Genomic DNA, 19,381 nt, shown 5'->3' on the forward strand with positions numbered 1-19,381 from the left:
GTTCCCGTGGTTTAGATATTTATTTTTTGACCATCCGATACGAGATGGCGCCACGAGAATTTAAGAAATAACGTGATTGTAGCCGCTGGCAAAATTAGATAGTACCGATGCTTGCAGCATCGGTACTTATTCGGTATAGTTCCTTAATTCACTTTCGGCATCTGGACTGCCCGCGCATACAATTGCTCTAAAAGTAGACATTCCATTTTGTAATGGGACTGCCTTAAAGTGGTGTCGCTTCATAACATTATAGTAGAAGCTAAAATTCTTACTGGTTGTGCAGCGGGTGAAATTGTTTTTATACCGCGCATTCCGCTCATTCCCAACAATTTTCCATTTCAAATTAAGCGTGTACAGTTTCCAATGGCTATATGTTTCGCGATGACAATTAACAAATCGCAAGGTCAAACACTTGGAGCAGCCGGAGTCGACCTCAGGACGATTTGCTTCTCACACGGACAGCTCTACGTCGCTTGCTCGCGGGTCACCAGCTGTGACAGTTAATTTGTGATGTCTCCAATGGGCAAGACAGCAAATGTTGTAAACAAAGAGATAGGTACTTTAACTTTCCATTATTATAATTTCCTTTTTTTGTCTTTAGAATTTATTCGTTTTTTAACAGCTGCGCTTCCGAGCTTTGCTTTTGTAAGAAAAATAAACTATGTTCTATTCCAGGCATTATTCTTCCCGTGTACGTAAGTTTCATCAAAATCCATCCAATAGAATTTGCGTGATTGAATAGCATCCTCAAACAAGCACTCACGTAGGTTCATCAATTTTTTTGCATAATCTATACTAACATTATAAAGCTGAAGAGTTTGTTTGTTTGAACGCGCTAATCTTAGGAACTACTGATTCGAAATGAAAAATTATTTTTGCGTTGAATATACCATTTATCGAGGAAGGCTTTAGGCTATATAACATCACGCTGCAACTTTAACGAGAAAACAAAAAATGGACTATGTGAAAAAAAACGGGGAAAATTATTCATCCTTGTGGGCTTCAATGATGCTCAAAATAACAATTCCACGCGGACGAAGTCGCGGGCACAGCTAGTAAGCAAATAAGCCAAAACGTATATACGGTGTGAAATAAACAAAATAAAAAGTGCTGTGAGTTAGGTACCTAAGTTGAAGTTATAAAAATAATGTGGGTACAATATAGTTGCCTATTTAAAATTGGGCTATTACACAAAAAGTATACACAACGAACACTATGCACAGTAAATAAATTAGGTACTTAGCTAATAACTTAGGAAAGTCACTTCTTGGCGACCACTGTTGCTTTCGGGGTAGAAATGGCACCGGCGACGAGACCACCGCCAGTCTCAGCGTTCGAAAATGAAAGGCTCAAGTGTTTTACCTCTGCACAGGAGTTCAGATGATGCCTCACCCCATCAGGAGTGACCACAAACACATAGCCATCCCGAGTCCAACACCTGTTTACGCCGAAGCTTTCACGTGCCGCCATAAATGTATCATGCCTCCCTTTAGTGAGAAATTCAGACATCGTCACACCGGCCCCCTTCAGTTGCGTTTTGGCAGCCCAAAACTTGTTCTTTATTGCAAGGGTACAAAATTCCACAAGAATAGACCTTGGCTTTTGTCGAGATGACTTGCCTAGGCGATGAAAACGGCAAAGATCATCTTCCCTGAAGTTGGAAAGCTTTTGCTTATTTGCTGCCAAACCAGAGATTATGGATACAATATCCTCCTTCGGGCTCTCAGACACTCCATGCAATAGTAGGATTTTCCGGCGTCCTCTCATCTCGAACTGGTCTTGTTGTATCTCCAGACGATTCTGCTGCTGGGCCAACAACTCAAACTGTTGCTGAAACTCCCTCATCATCGTAGAAACAAAATTCTTGAAAGCAACAAAATCAGTGGATAGTGCTTTGAGTGTCGGAGTGGGGCTGGCCTTTTGTAAATCCTTTTGAAAATCCGCCATTTTTGTGTTGAAATGCTCCATCATTTGTGCCATTGATTTTTGCAATGATTCCATAGTGCTAGATATGAGTACAATATGCCAGCAGGTAAATTAATTATTACTTATTAAAATTTCATTAAATTATAACCTAAAATACTACAAATATTATTTTTAATATATTTAAATTTAGAGAGTTTTAAAAATGCGTATTTAAAATTTAACTGCTACCCGCGAAAAAAAGGGATATATGGGTATGAGCGGTAAAAAGCCTCCGCATTTAGGAATGGGTATACATCGTGGTAAACGTGTATGTGATCTGTTATTTTTAGAAAATAGTCTTTTTGCGGTTGCATATGCATAGTTTATAGTTGAACGCTTGACCTTTGATTTAATATTCTTAAGCTTAGACTAACTACAGCGCCAGCTTTGATTTTTGCTTTCATTGCATTTTTTTACAATCCATGAAGCCAATTTTTCTCCTTTTCCAGCACTCTTCGATTTTATTCTCTTCTTAGCCATATTCAAAAGGTCTAAATCTGCTTTATGTCGAATGTTCAAATCCTTATTATTGTATGCAATATCGTGGTACATACAAGCTTCATCCAATTTATTTATACCTCGCTCACCTCTCAATAATCGTTTTTGAAGTTTAGTACCTGGTCCACAAAACTGTTATCCAGGAATATGTAGTTCGAAAGGTAAATTATTGATGACGTTATTTAAAATTTATTAAAAATACCTTTTCCCTGCTTCACAGATATTCTTAAAAAGAAGATATTTATTATGACGCTCACTTTATATTACAACTAGCTTTCCGCCCGCGGCTTCGCCCACGTGTAATTCGGTTATATATAGCGTTTTTTAATGATCTCGACAGGGCTTTTTCTTCCACAGGCTGAAATCTTGTTACAACTGGAATTAAATATAGCCTGTGTTACTCAGGGATGATGTAGCTTTCTAATGGTGAATGTTTGAAATCGATACCGATTACGCCGAGATTTATGGACCGATTTACGTGATTCTTTTTTTGTTCGGTAGAGTATACTTTCAAGTTGGTCCCGTTGTTACCTAGTCAGGATCTAATGATGGTATTCCAGGGAAATCAAGGGCAAACCTCAAATTTACAGGCAATTACGTTTTTGACAATTTCATAGATCTGTTTAAGTATTTGCGTCTGATAGTCATCATCCCATGTGAATGAGCTGATGATGGAAGGTACAACTCCTCAACGGTTAGGAGTTGAAAGAAAATTCTTACGAAGTTATACGTACATGTGAGGCTATTAGGTTGACCTGATAATAAAAAGTAAATCTCATTAACGTTAAGAATTTAGGTGAAAATGGATGCGGACAAATTTCGTCTCTTCACTTGTTTCCTTTTAGCTGTTTGTATGGGTAGTGTTAACACAAAATAGGGATTTAAAGGCGTGATGTTATTAATGTTATGCATGTATGTACATAATTATGTATGTTATTATGTATGTTAAAGAGACGACTGAAAGTTGTCATACAAAGTCTTTTTTTTAAGGATGGGAAATCATCAAATGACCTCTCCCGCTCTGGGTGGAACGGAAGGGAGTGTCAGACTTTTACTGACTAAAACCCACCTCGTTCCTTCAGTTGCCCTTTGCGTTCTGGGGCCACGGTATCTCGTTAGAACTTTCCCGCAGCCCCGGCTCAGTTTATCCCGTTTCCCCCCCTTGGGGGTTGACATTTCAAAAATCCCTTCTTAGTGCTCACTTATGTTACTAAAGGAACCTCTGTTCAAAATCTCATACTCCTATACCGAGCGGTTTCGGCTGTGCGTTAATAAATCAGTCACCCAATCGCACCCCCTAAATCACGATTGGAGGGTAGTTTGAAAAAACTTATAATGTCAAACATATTTACTTGCCTATGTACGTGTTCATGCCAAGTTTCAAGTTTATAAACCCAAGGAATAAGATTTTTCATAGAAACGTTTTTACCCCTTTTCCCCCCCTTGGGGGTTGAATTTCCAAAAATCCTTTCTTAATGCTCCCCTACATATCCCAAGGAACCTACATTCCAAATTTCAGCTGTCTACGACCAGTAGTTTCGACTGTGCGTTGTCTGTCAGTCAGTCACTCAGTAACGGAAGAGTTTTATATATATAGAAGAAATGCATTCTTGTTCACCCAACTATTTTCTTATTCACTTAGACCTAACCACTTTACATAAAGTTTATGATCTTTACGTTTAATAACTTTTTCAATAAGATAAAGATCTGAAAATTTCGTTTTTTGTAATTCATATTCATAAAAAGCTCCCAAAATTCTCTGTTTATGTTCTTCTTCTAATATGTATGTTGGTGGATTCGTATCATTTACCTTGACAATAGCTAATATTTCTGTCGACCAGTTGGGAATGTATCCTTTATAAAAATCGCCTTTAAATTTACTTATCCGAACACTATCACCAACGTGGAACTTAGGTTTGCGATATAATACTCGCATTTGTGCACGCAATATATTACATCTAACATCTATCTGGTTTACTTTATTTACGTCAACAGGTTTAAATTTAGTAGTGAGTGAGTCGTATTGTTATATTTTTATACAACGAAATTTAAATTTGATCCTAACCATAACAACCATACAAACTAAAAAAATTGTAAAGATTATATTTTATTGTACGAATAACTCTTTTCACAATAGAAGCTTTTTTGGTGGAGTAGGTGGAATAATGATTAATGTCATATTTCTTACACGATTTATAAAAAAAGCATCATTATAAAATTCTTTGCCTAAATCAGTTTGTAAATTTATAGGTTTTCGCTTTGAATTAGATAAAATTTCAAACATTGCTTTTGTCGCACATTTTTTGTTTTTTGATTTTGTAGGATATGTCCACATATATTTTGTAAAAGTATTTATTACAACTAAAACATATTTATATCCTTTGTTAAAATAAGAATATTTCTGAAAATCCATAAGAACAACTTGCTATAAGTCATTTATTTTTATTCCTTTTATAATTGTAGTTCGACGAGGAAAATTTCTTCTTGCTGCTTTATGTATTTCATCCACTATGTTTTTTTTTGTCATTGTGTTTGTTCAATTTAAGTTCAATCAAATTATCTATTTCTTGTTTTGTATAAAACGATTTTGACAAACGGTTTGATGTAGTTTTTTCCAATTTTTTTAAACATACTTGTATATTTAAAAAACGCGACGGCCTCGGTGCCGCAGCGGTAGTGCGCTTGTCTGTGACGCCGTAGGTTCCAGGTTCGAATCCCGGCCGGGGCATGATGCGAAAAGAATTTCTCTGATTGACCTGGGTCTTGGATGTTTATCTATATAAGTATCTATTATAAAATATAAATGTTGAGTTAGTATCTCGTAACAAAAAGTAAACACATATTTAAAAGTGCTCCATTAGTTTAATTCATAAATAATTTAATTTTAATTTATTAATACAATTTATCTTCTTCATGTTATAATTTACTTTGATTAGTATCTTGCCAGACTATTTTTCAAAGGCACTTATCACTCTTTGGACACATAATTATCATCTTTATGGATTCTCTTTCCGTTTTGTGCAAGGACATGAGCGAACTGAAGAACATGTTTGCTTCTAAGATGTCTTCTTTTGAAGAGGCTCTTGGAAGTCAGAGCTCCCAGGATCAAACGGCGGTTCTTGCTAGTGAGTACCACTTCTTTAAAAACTTCATTTGGAAGGCAGTTTCCAGGCTCAGCCAGCAGTTGGAGTTAGTGCTTGATGGCTTTGAGATGAGATCGCGTGCAAATATTCTTCTGTTGCATGGCCTCAATGAGAATAGGGGATGAAGATATTAGTGCGGACCTCCAAAGGATTTGTTGTGAGAAGCTAAAAGTCGATGTATCTCCCAATTCATTTGATGCATGTTGGCGTATGGGCAAGATCCCCAAGACAGATAAGCCTCGACCAGTTCTTATCCGCTGTGCGAATTCGTCTACTCGGTTGGCAATATGGACGGCGCAAGTAGCTTTTAAAGGGTAGTGGTTTGACTGTATCTGAATTTCTTACGGCAACACGACATGCAGTATTTGTTGAAGCGCGTAAGGCTTTGGGAGTACATGGCTGTTGGACGAGTGATGGGAAGATCGTTGTTGTGACCGCCAAGAATACAAGAAGGAAAATCACTACGATGTCGGAGCTGCATGCTATCACTGAAGAGCTTGCTGCAGTCAAGTGTAATGAGCCTGTGCGTGGTACACAACCCTCGTCTAATGCCGTTCCGCCCAGTAGTAAGCCTCGTCCACATAGTGCTCGCCTACAAGTGAAAACAATAAGAAAATAAGTGGTGGGTGGGTGCGCTGAATAATTATTTGTTGTTTTTTTTATGTTCACTTTGTAAGGTAGACTGTACTATTATAATTTGTATGCCACCAACATTATTTATCTTTGTTTTCAATATGTTTTTAAGTGTACCTACATTTGTACCTCAAGTGTAACTGTTTGTTTAAAATTTGAATACGCTTCGAACACGTTAATCGAGCTTTCTACCTTCTATCCGTTTTTTCATAACGTGCGAGTGTATCTGCGAACATGACGCTTCACTATTTTTGACGTACGCTCACTTCGTGGAAAGTATAGTTACTTTTTGAAGGTTGGCAATCATGATACAACTTTAAAATTATACGACATAATCGAAGTGACCATTTCAAATATGCTTACTCCCGTTTGCCTGAAGCTTCTTAATTTATTGGAGTAATAATGAATATGTTTTGTTTCATTTTATACTGCAAGAGTAAAAAGACAACTGCAGTTCGCGCGGTTTTTGAGTTTTTACAAAAACACATACAACTCCCAACTAGGTACTTGACTTTAGTTCAGTGTTTGTTTTCGCTCTACATTCCGCGTCCAAAGTTTTGTCGTAAAATTTAAAAGCGTTAAATAGTTCATTTTACAATGAAAACCTGTGTGTCTCAATTTGAAATGCTTGTTAATTTTATGGAAAAGTAAGTACCTTAATGAATTACATACATTCCTGTAGGGAACCTATTTCTATTTATCATTATTTATATAATAATTACCTATATATTAATATAATTTATAGTATTTAATAATATTTTCTAATTACTTATTATTTACAACTTATATATTAATTTATATTTACACATTTACATAATATAATCGACACGCAAAGCCGGGCGGCAAACTAATGCAAGGATAACGCATCATAGCTGTATAGCTACGGGTACCTACGATGCGCCGGACACGACCGGCCGGCCGGTACCCCACTAGTTATGATTCACCTATGCACCGCAGACCTCACGTCGCTTGCCATTGTATCGCGCCTTACGTGAATCGCTTACTCGCTTGTTTTATGTTGTGGAACTTTCTATCCCTGCTTCTTGTGTTTCGCTTGGACTATCTTTCTTTTCTCTGTGCTCCTTCTGTATTTCTATAAACTGTACGTGTGTCCATTAAAGTGTATTTGCGTGGATATAGGCACTTGTTTTTATTCCGGCATCACACACCACCACCCACAGATCACTACAACTGGTGACCCCTAAGGACACGGAATTTGGAGAAAATGTCGGATTCGGACAGCGACAACGTGACTGTACGTACCAATGGCAAGAAGCAAGATAAGATGGCGGCGTCGAAATTTGAGGACGCAGCAAGTACAGCGGCGCCTGTATTTCTACCCTCAGCGCCTGGCCATATGAAAATTCCTTCGTTTTGGCCCGAGAAACCTGCCATATGGTTCGCTCAAGTGGAAGGACAGTTTGCCATTATGAGGATAACTGAAGACCGAACCAAATTCTACCACGTCCTTGCAACGCTGGATAGACAGTATGCAGCCGAAGTAGAGGATATTCTCACCGGTCCAGCTGACTACGCGCGCCTGAAGTCCGAGCTGATTAAGCATTTGTCTGTGTCGCGCGAAAATAAGGTGAAGCAGCTACTGATGCACGAGCAGCTTGGCACACGCAAGCCGTCGCAGTTTCTCCGGCACCTGCAACATCTCGCTGGACCAGCCATACCTGACGATTTTTTGAAGACGATCTGGACTAGCAGGTTACCCACGGGATTGCAGCCGATCATCGCTTCACAACCCTCGCTGTCTCTGGACGCTCTTGCGGAACTAGCCGATCGTGTGCACGACTCCGACACAGCAAGTAGCCGCCACGTCGTCGTCAGCACCGTCATCATCGATCGATCTCCTAACACAGCAGGTGGCGCAGTTGTCAAAGCAAGTCAGCGCGCTCCAGATGCAAATCAGCCGACAGCCGTGTCAACGGGAGCGAGGCCATCGACCCAGGTCACGCAGCGGATCGTCATCGCGTACTCAAAGGTCCCAATCCAACTATCGGCGCTTTCCAGTCTGTTGGTATCATCATAAACACGGATCTAACGCGAAATACTGTGTGAAACCGTGCGACTTCCGTTTCGAATCGGGAAACCTTCCCGGCAGTCAGTGATGGCGACGGACGACTGCCAGATTCACACCGGTCGCCTTTTCGTTAAGGATCGCTCGAGCAACATAGACTATTTAATAGACACTGGTAGTGATATATGTGTGTACCCTATTTTTGCACTTAGAGAGCACTGTACCCGTGCTAAGTCCGACTATCAATTGAGTGCTGCCAATGGTTCGGCTATCGACACTTATGGCTATATACAGCTAAACTTAAATTTAGGTTTACGCCGGAATTTTCCATGGCGCTTTGTGGTTGCTGACGTTACAAAACCTATCATTGGCGTAGATTTTTTATCATTTTACCAACTTACCGTTGATATCAGGAACCAAAAGTTAATCGATAGCCTAACCAATGTCAGCACTGTTACTAGAGTAGCCACCCGCAGCACCCTGGTGTCCAGCGTAAAAATATCAACTGGTGGTAACAGTAGGTATCATGCCATTTTATCCGAATTTCCGGAAATAACACGACCCGCTGGTATTCCGGATATCGTCAAGCATAACACCACACACCATATAAGAACCACTCCTGGACCCCCAGTCTCATGCTCACCCCGCCGATTAGCACCGGACAAACTGAAAATAGCAAAGACTGAGTTCGATGCTATGGTTGCTAACGGTATCGCGCGCCCGTCCGATAGCCAATAGGCATCACCCCTACACCTCGTTCCCAAAAAAGTGATGGCCCTAGCTGATTTCCCAGTGCCTAAGACAGCCAGAGAGCTCAGGCGATTCCTGGGCATGATAAATTTTTACAGGCGATTTTTGCCCAACGCTGCCCAGATTCAAGCTCCTCTGAATGCCTTACTCACTGGGTCGATCAAAGCTTCTCACCCTGTTGCCATAACAGGTACCGCTTGGGATGCCTTTGAAGCGTGCAAAAGGAGCCTTTGTGACGCTGCTCTTTTGGCCCATCCTGATTCCCAAGCTAGACTAGGACTCGTCACTGACGCCTCAGATACGGCGATAGGTGGAGTCCTGCAGCAGCTAAAGGATGGTAACTGGCAGCCACTGGCGTTTTTCTCACGTAAGTTGAGCCCGTCACAAGTCAAATACTCTCCATATGATCGTGAGCTCCTTGCAATATACGAGAGTATCAAATACTTTCGACATATGCTGGAGGCCACTGACTTCACAGTCTATACTGATCATAAGCCATTATGTTACGCTTTCCACGAGCGGAAAAGTAACTGTTAGCCACGTCAGTATAGACATCTCGATTTCATTTCGCAGTTCACAATGGATGTTCGTCACATCTCTGGCAAGGACAACGTCGTTGCCGACACGCTTTCCCGCATTTGTGAACTGCATATACCCGTAGACCCCGAGCTATCAGAACACCTTCAAGGCATAACGTCTTTACGCCTCCAGAAAATGAACGTACCTGGGAGTCGTACTGAACTGTACTTCGACGTCAGTACACCGGCAACCAGGTCCTTTGTTCCCAAGCCACTGCATCGACAAGTTTTCGACTGCCTTCATTCACTTTCACATCCCGGTGCTAATGCCACAGCCAAGCTCGTTGCACAACGATTTGTCTGGCCACTGATGCGGAAAAACTGCCGAGAGTGGACAAAGGCATGTTTGGCATGCCAGCGCTCGAAGGTAAACAGGCACGTCGCGTCACCTATAGGTACGCATGATTTACCTTCAGCGCGATTCAAACATGTCCATTTGGACCTCGTCGGCCCACTACCCCCTGACGGTGAATATCGGTATTGTCTCACACTCGTCGATCGCTTTACGCGATGGCCTGAAGCTGTGCCGCTTACCGATATCACCGCCAAAACAGTGGCCAAAGCTTTTGTAGCTTGTTGGGTATCCCGATACGGCTGTCCCACCGAGATCGTTACCGACCGCGGACGACAGTTCCTGTCAGCGCTATTCCAGCAGCTGTCGAAATCCATTGGTTTCGATCATCGGAAGACCACGGCATACCACCCACAATGCAACGGCTTGGTTGAGCGCTTCCACCGGCAGCTGAAGGCAGCCATCACATGTCACGCAAGTCTCAACTGGACGGAGACCCTACCATTTGTTCTCCTTGGCATCAGGAGCGCCTTTAAGGAAGACCTCCAAAGCTCATCGGCTGAGTTGGTGTATGGCGAACCACTTCGCCTTCCTGGTGAATTTTTCGGTCACAACGTCCCCGGTTACACAACCGACATCACCGACTTCTCAGCTCGCATGAAGTCTTTCGCCGAGAATGTACGTCCCGTTCCCCCTCAGCACCACTCATCTCACAGAACTTTCGTTTTCAAAGACCTCGCCACTTGCAGCCATGTATTTCTTCGGGAAGACATGTTGCGTGGCTCACTTCAGCCTGCTTATACAGGGCCACACGAAGTTCTGAAGAGAAGTGCCAAATTTTTTAGGATTAGGTTAAAAGGGAAAGAGACGACAGTAAGCGTAGACCGCCTGAAACCAGCCTACATACTGTCCGACGACTCAACCCAAGATTTACCATCCCCCGCTCCTTCAGATCCTGAAGTCCGGGAAATTCCCGACATTCCCGTTATTCCCGACACCCCTGTCTCACGAACAACGCGTTCGGGGAGAAAAGTACACTTCCCAGATTATTATCGCCCGTAGACACGGTCTCTGGAGGGGAGTGATGTAGGGAACCTATTTCTATTTATCATTATTTATATAATAATTACCTATATTACCTATATATTAATATAATTTATAGTATTTAATAATATTTTCTAATTACATATTATTTACAACTTATATATTAATTTATATTTACACATTTACAAAATATAATCGACACGCAAAGCCGGGCGGCAAACTAATGCAAGGATAACGCATCATAGCTGTATAGCTACGGGTACCTACGATGCGCCGGACACGACCGGCCGGCCGGTACCCCACTAGTTATGATTCACCTATGCACCGCAGACCTCACGTCGCTTGCCATTGTATCGCGCCTTACGTGAATCGCTTACTCGCTTGTTTTATGTTGTGGAACTTTCTATCCCTGCTTCTTGTGTTTCGCTTGGACTATCTTTCTTTTCTCTGTGCTCCTTCTGTATTTCTATAAACTGTACGTGTGTCCATTAAAGTGTATTTGCGTGGATATAGGCACTTGTTTTTATTCCGGCATACCCACAGATCACTACACCCCCTATTACCCCCTAGTTGAAAGAGTACTAGATGAAACTTTACCTATTTTATTTCAGACATGGTGATATAAACAAACCCACTAAAAATGCTAGTGGAAGGATCCAAACAATCCAAGCTTGGGACCGTCTGACCGATTTGTTGAATGGTGATGCAACAGGTGAAGCAAAAACAACAGAGAAATGGAAAAAAGTAAGTATATTCGTGTAATAAAATAGGTAGGTACTTAATATTTTACTTAACATTCCTAACATATTTGACTTTAATGTATTAATGCATTTCAAAGTTGTGGAGTGACTTAAAAAATATAATACTAAAAATAAAGCAGCAAAAATTAATAAGGGTGCTAGAGGTACTGGTGGTGGGCCTGCTTTACAAATCCGACTCTCTGAGCTGGAGGAGCGAGTCCTCAGTATAATCGGGCCGCAAGCTGCTACAGGTCTGATGGGGGTGCCTGAAGCTGGCTTTTTTCAGGTTACATTTTTTCTTGTACCTTCTTTACATATCAAATACTTACTTGTAAAAGCTCTCCGTGTTATCAATTAGTATGATTATCACTCAAGAAGCTTCTCTTTTTAGAAGCACAACTTTTTTATTTTTAAGATATGGTTCCAAGTGGACAGTGGGATTTTTTTGAATGTAAGCATGGAGAAATAAGCCACTTTTAACTAAGATTAGTATCACCCTTTTTATGCAAAAATATCACCAATGCATTGCCCCACCGATCAGGAATCTCACCATCAAAGAGTGCCTTATTTAATAAATTAATTATAAAATATTTTCAACTTTTATTTAAAAAAAATGGATTATTTTTTTACATACTTAAACATTATTTTAACAGGAACCAAATGTAACAGGGGATACTGATAGGACATTATCGTTACCTGAAACATTGCCCCATGTCGTCCTCGAATCATCAGAGAGCCCTACAATATTTTCATTACCAGAAGTTGGGGAAATTTAAGAGGTTTGTTAGTATTTATTATTTGAGGTGATATCAAGGTAACTAAGTAAATTGAGATTTTTATGTATAAAACAATTTTTGTTTCAGTGACTCATGTTGAAATTCCTGCTAATGAAAAATCAGTTCTTGATGTTTGGAATGAGGCTGGACCGTCACACCAGCCTCATGTACCACCACCGACGCAGACGCCACCGCCAGTTCACCAGGAGGATATTGCACCAGCTCATCGTCAGCCAGCTCAACGAGGGCAGACACCTCGTCGTCGGCACGGTTCACCATTACGCCGTGCTCGTTCACCGAGAAGGCGCCTTATCGGACCACATTCCCAGATTGAGCAGGCAACGCAGCAATTTATATCTTCCGATGAGGAATGGCGAAATTTTCTCCGAAAAAAACATGAGGATGAAATAGAACTCGAGAGAGAAAAGCTGCGCATTAAAGAAAAAGAAATTGAGGCACAACATCGATGGCAGGATGTAACTATGAGTGCAATAGCTGCATTGAATAGAATGATTGTAGATTTTTAAGAGACTAGGTCACTGTTTTTTTTAAATTAGTACGTAATTAGGTAATATTGCATGGTAATTTTTTTTTAAGTTCTATTGTTTTACTAACATATTAGGTAATAAAAAAAAAGGTCATTGTTTTTTAAATTAGTACATAATTAGGTAATATTGCATGGTTACATTTTTTTTAAGTTTTTCTGTTGTATACGTATTAAGTAATAAGCAAAAATAAAAATTTCAACATATGGTATATGATATTTATTTACTTATATTAGGCATTTCAAGGATATTGCTATAATAAAATCCTATTCATTATTAAAACATCCATCGTTTCAGCAGAAGGACGTCCACTCACTGCTGGTGTCCACAAAGGTTTCTCCCAAGTCAAAGTCAAAGCATTTATTCAGAAATTAGACCTTCACAGGCACTTTTTCATGTAAAAAAAATAAAAATATGTAATATTATCAAAGCTACAAACTACTAGCATTTCGGAACGACCACTGCTGAGAAGAAACGCCGAAAGGAACTCATTTAACAATATTGGTCCCTATCATGCCTGATGGGCCAAGGATCACCACATACTACACATAGAAATTGATAATTTTATTATGAATTCTGTAGTTTTCTAACTAATTGATCCCTATAAGCCCTTCCTCGTATTAATTCATTTGAGATTCTTGTTTCCCTGAGATGTTCAATCGGCTGGGGAGGTACATTGAAATCTGAAAAAAAATACAATTTATTAATACCCTAGGATAGGCAGGAAGTTGTTAAAAAAATAACCTACAGTCAACTTTCCTAGAAGATGAAAACATTCAACTGCTAGTCCCAAATGCACTAATTACTAACTTATTTAATCTATTACTTACAATAATTATGTGGTTCTACTACCCTGTAATCAAGTGCAATATTGTGTAGTATACAACAAGCCTGTATTATTTGTGCACACTTTTCAGGATTATAATGTAGGACTCTATCTTTGCATAAGCATCGCCATCGGTTCTATAATCTTCCAAAGGTATTTTCTATGAGCACTCTAGCTCTCATATGTGTTTGGTTATAATTTGCTTCTGGTGACCCTGGGTGCACCTCCAGAAATGGAATCATCAACCATGGACGTTGAGGATAACCAGAGTCGCCTGAAATTTAAAATTAGTCTTTGTACAAAAATGTACCAATACTGTCATTAAAGTAAAAATAAATAAATAATATAAACATTTTTTGCATAAAGTAGGTATGGGTTAAATATAATCACCTAAGAGCCAAAATATTTCACCCCTGTTATGTAGATGTTGCATGTAGGTGTTAACATTACTGTGCTCCCAAATGAACGCATCATGATTTTGCCCTCCAAATTTAGCATTTACATTTATAATTCTGCAATCACTATCACACACCTAAAAATACAAGTATGTACTTGGAGTTATTTTGAAATGAATTATTTAATTAAAAATAGTTTCATTTTTCAATTTAACATACCATCTGCACATTTATTGAATGGTAATATTTTCGACAATAATATAAATGTTCCTCTGCACTTGGAGGTCCAAATATTTTGAAATGACTGCCATCAATGCATCCAATCACACCTGGCAAGCCATACTTTGTAAAAAATCTGTAAATAGATACAAATAGTCAAAGTTAGAATTACATGATATAATATTTTAAGATGTATTGCTGCTAGTGAGCATTTCAGTTATTATTATTTACTTGCAGTTCATACACCACACAACATCACAACTATATTTGAAAAATACAGTGAGAAAGACAATTAAAATTAACAAAAATAAAAATCACCCAAAAGCAATGTCCCTGTAACATCCTCAACTTTGTGACAGATACCTAAATTTGGAAGTCCCGGTTTGACCCGAGGTTGACCATTTTTATAGCGAATTAGTTGGTACTTACTTGTGACTGACTGCTTGTCTGTCTGCAAGTGTCTTTGGAAAAGATATGTACTTTTCAAGCATCGCAGGATGATTAAGGGCCTGTGTTACCTCCTGAATGTAAACGCTACACATCTTTTGGCATAGACTTTTAGCCACTCCTACAGGACGCTGGTAAGACCCAGTTGCATAGAAAAATAGTGCAACCAGAACCTAAAAAAAATGAACATTAGTTTTTTTATGTAAAAAAAAAAACTAGTGTTAACAAGTAAAACCTGCCCAAGATAACTCTCTGACTATGTGGGTACATACCTTTTCCTGAAGACTAATTTGCAGCGTTTTCTTTAGGGTTGTTAAATGTTTTAGTTCTTCACAAAGAAATAGAAATGGTTCCTTTGATAAGCGATATATATTTCTAAACTCCACTTCACTAATATCCCATAGTGGATTTAAGACGACCGGCAAGCTCGTCGTTTTTGACGGAGTTGATTTCTGCTGTCTTGAGTTTCTGCAGCCATTAATAACTTCCAGGCAAAAAAATTACGTGCTGCCATTGTCATAAATATCCTTCTCTATTAACAAATTATTTCAAACCACGTATGATTTCACAAGCCAAAAGCCAAGTGATTTACTTTACTAACGCGTTTCGGTTCGAAACAATTAAAACTGTCAAATTTAACATTTACACTCGCAAAAACACACGAAACTTGACTTCGAATGAGAACGCAGTCGAAACGTTCAGAAACTCATCGTCATTAGTAAAAGTTTGTACAAATACACTCGTCATTTTATTTCTAATAGTTTCCGCTAGAGGCGCTGTTCAAGTTTACATACAAAATTGGAACTTAACGCAAACGCACTAGTTGCGTTTTTCACAAATGAAAACTTACACTCGGGGTTCTGGTTATGTACCCAGTACAGTTATGAGATAATATGTGCTATAATTGACAGTGAGTTTTGTCAGTCAACAAATGTCAACTGCCATAGTGGCAGTGAGTGACATTGACAGTAAACTACTGTCAATGTCATTTACTGTTACTATGGCAGTTGACATTTGTTTTTTTTTATTGTCTCTTTTCAAATGTGTCTGACAAGTTGATGACGAAATATTTGGTATTTCATTTGGTTTTGTATACTGTATATTAATTTTTGTTAAATAGTTTATTTTATTTATTTACTGTAACAAACAGTCAATGTCTGATGTTTTTAGCGACAGTTTTGATGATAAATATTTTTCTCTTTCATCTTCGTCGGACACCCTACACAGTGTTAATTCTGAACCATGTTTAGACGATAACTTGAACATTACCTTTTCTTCTTTTCCAAAGAACTTTAATGTTATACTATAGCGGGGCGAGATTGAGAAGTAAAAGCCAACTACGGGATAACAACTTTACTTCGGTAACTTATAAAAAGAAATACAAAACTCGCTCGCTAATAAGAGGTGCATACCGCACCGGTCCGCGCGTTGTTTAAAGAATGACTTGTTCAATGAGGCGCACGGGCGGTCCTCGACGCGGGCGCTGGGATCGGCGTGGTATGGACGAGGGGGGTGGAGAGTGACGCGATGTCTCCCCGGAAGAGCCTACAATATTGCCCGCTATATCCTCCCCCTCCAAGTTACATGGTCGACCCGACTGTGACTTGGCTGGTCTGCCGCGATGGCGCTGATGCGCAATAACAGGAGATTTACCCACGTGACGCGTTAAGGCGCTGGCATGGTATTTGCCCTTTACAATGTTGTTACAATCAACGACGAGATAAGAAGTAGGACTACAAACTTTTGATATGCGATAAGGTCCCTCTCGCTTAGGAGCAAATTTGCTCGTGATGCCACGCTGTGCATTACTCGGCATATGAACCTCCACCAGGACCATGTCTCCCTCATTAAACGGAGCTACCTGCCTCCGTTGTTTATCGGCGACAGCCTTCCTTATGTCCTGTTGCGACTCAATACGTCTCCTGACATCCACAAGGATTCGGGCAAAATCTCTCAAATATGGTGATATCTGAGGCACAAAATTTTGCTGCTCCACAATGGTTCTGAAATCTGTATGGACTGCAAGAGGCGTACGCAACTCACGTGCGACAGTTATAAATGCGGCCGTATGGCCGGTTCCTTCGTTATAAGAGCTATTCAAAGAGAAACGTACCGCTGGCAACATCTGTGGCCAGGAACGATGCTCGGTACCCACGAGAATGGCGAGATGTTTCTTTAACTCGCAGTTCTTCCGCTCAGCGGGGTTGGCCTCTGGATGGTACACCGGTATCAGAGCCTGGTAAACCCCGAAAACAAACATCGCCTTTTGCATTACAGCCGAAACAAATTGAGTACCGTTATCGGAGATTACCCGCCTGGGCAAGCCATAACGTAGAAAAACTTCTTCAATAAGCACCTTAGCGCAGGTTTCTGCAGTTGCATCACGCAGTGCGAACAGCTCCACCCAACGACTAGCAGTATCCTCTACTAAAAGGATCCATTTCTCCCCTTTTTCTCCTTCGGGAAGAGGGCCAAACAAGTCCATCGCCAGTACCTCGAAACGCTTCTGGGGCACTGGGGTTTGCAGCAGACCTGCTGGCTTTAAATTGGTGGCTTTGTACTTTTGACAAAGGTCACAGGATTTAAGATATTGAGCCACATACGTTTTCATATTTTTAAAGTAATAACGCTTCTTAACCCGTGACGCGTCCGCATTTCCTAAAGTCTACACTCCGGTAACGTCCCGTACAATGAAAATTTTGCCGACTTTCCGCAGAAAAGTTAACTTTGTGCTTCAACCGTATAATTATATTCAATGAACTGTATACCTAAAAAAAGATAACGAAACGAGCATCAAGATAAAAGTAAAATTATATACTAATAAATACCTCAAGTATCATCTGTAGCCCCGAACATTTTAAAGATGACATTTTTTTGGCCGCCATTTACACTTTACACGTTAATTGCACGAAATTCATTCCCATTTCATTAAAATATTTTCCAATAACACAAAGCTTAGTAAATTCCGCTACGAATGAGTATAATCACAACACTTGAACACAAACAATCACTCTTCAATTGTTTATTAATTATATACTATGCAAATGACATACGATAAACAATTGCCGTCGGACACTGTCAATTTCGACCGTTGGCGAAGAAGGGGTGCGGGCGGGGTGCGTAGCCACGAATCGAGCAACATACCGTTAGCAACAAAAATGTAATTCAATCGTAATGTGTCATTTTTACGCAAGTTTTTTGTGTGTATTTTTTTTAATAAAATCCATAACGTGTTTTAGTGAATGAATCGACCATATTTCTTGCTAAGTATCGAATAATTTATGTGGGTCCATTCAGTATAAATGTTGTAATACACCAGAATTCGGGTGTCGTATTTTAACTCCTAAATCTAATTGAAATACCACACAATAAATTGACTATTAAAAACATATTCAGATAGCTTAACTAACGAATAAATAATATATATTTTTTACACTAGTATTCATAAAAAATTAAGGTCTCCTTGTTTTCCGCCTAGCCGAATAACGCTTCTCCGCGATAGATTTGTTTTATTTTTTGTTTGTAATGAATAAATCCAGAAACTACTGCACAGATTTTGATGAAATTGTCACAGAGACAAATTAAACCTTCAGGAGCTCCTTTTTTACCACGGGCGGAGCCGTGGGCTATAATAAAAAAAGAACAAATCACATAGATCGAACGTGAGTTTGAGATTTGTGTAGCGATAGGTAGGTACTACTTACATTTATATAACAACATCCTCTTGGATATTCTTATATTCCAGATCCATCCTACTAATATTATATTATAAATGCAACTTTGTAAGAATGGATGTTCGTTACTCTTTTACGTAAAATATACTGGATGGATTTTGATGAAATTTAATATATAGGTAGAATATTACCTGGAAATATAGGTTAATTTTTATCCCGAAATTCTCACGACCACGGACCAAAGCCCAGGAGCGCAGCTAGTAATAGATAATTTGTACTTTATCGCACCATTTTGCTATCACAGTTTGGTCTGATGGTAAGTCAGTCATCAGACTAGTCAGTAGAGAATGCCATATGGCATGAAGTCCACCTTTGTACATATTTTTTGTTAATTTGTGCAATAAAGTTTTAAATAAATAAATAAATCAGGGAGTAATGATAATTTCAATCATTTAATAATACACATTATAGCCATTCCACATTTTTTTTATGAAAAATACAGATCACTTGAGAACCCTGGTCAATGTCAAAGCATTACGAAACAATCTAAGTGCAGAACCCTAAATTAAAATTTACAACTTCCGCCACATAAACGTAAGCCTACCACTAAACACACACTCGATAAAATAATAAGACCTATTTTTAAAGTGGTTTAAATTTTATTTTAAGAAACATTTTGACTATGTTATTAAATAAACAAAGTGAAAATAATATTTAAAAGAAAAAATAATTAAACAAATTTGCAAAAATTTTGCGAACGGTACTTTCTAACCGACGATTCGCGATCTCAATATTACAAGGTCAATGCCATGCAATGAACAATATGGACG

General features: G+C 39.3%; 2 pseudogenes; one reads left to right on the top strand and one right to left on the bottom strand.

The window, feature by feature from the left end:
• Positions 1–6,836: 6,836 nt before the first annotated feature.
• On the top strand, positions 6,837–12,972 carry LOC132904074 (uncharacterized; annotated as a pseudogene).
• Positions 12,973–13,534: 562 nt separating this feature from the next.
• LOC132904075 (uncharacterized) lies at positions 13,535–17,362 on the bottom strand (annotated as a pseudogene).
• Between the last annotated feature and the right edge of the window lie 2,019 nt (positions 17,363–19,381).

This window comes from Amyelois transitella, chromosome W (genome assembly GCF_032362555.1).
Source record: "Amyelois transitella isolate CPQ chromosome W, ilAmyTran1.1, whole genome shotgun sequence".
Lineage (NCBI taxonomy): Eukaryota > Metazoa > Arthropoda > Insecta > Lepidoptera > Pyralidae > Amyelois > Amyelois transitella.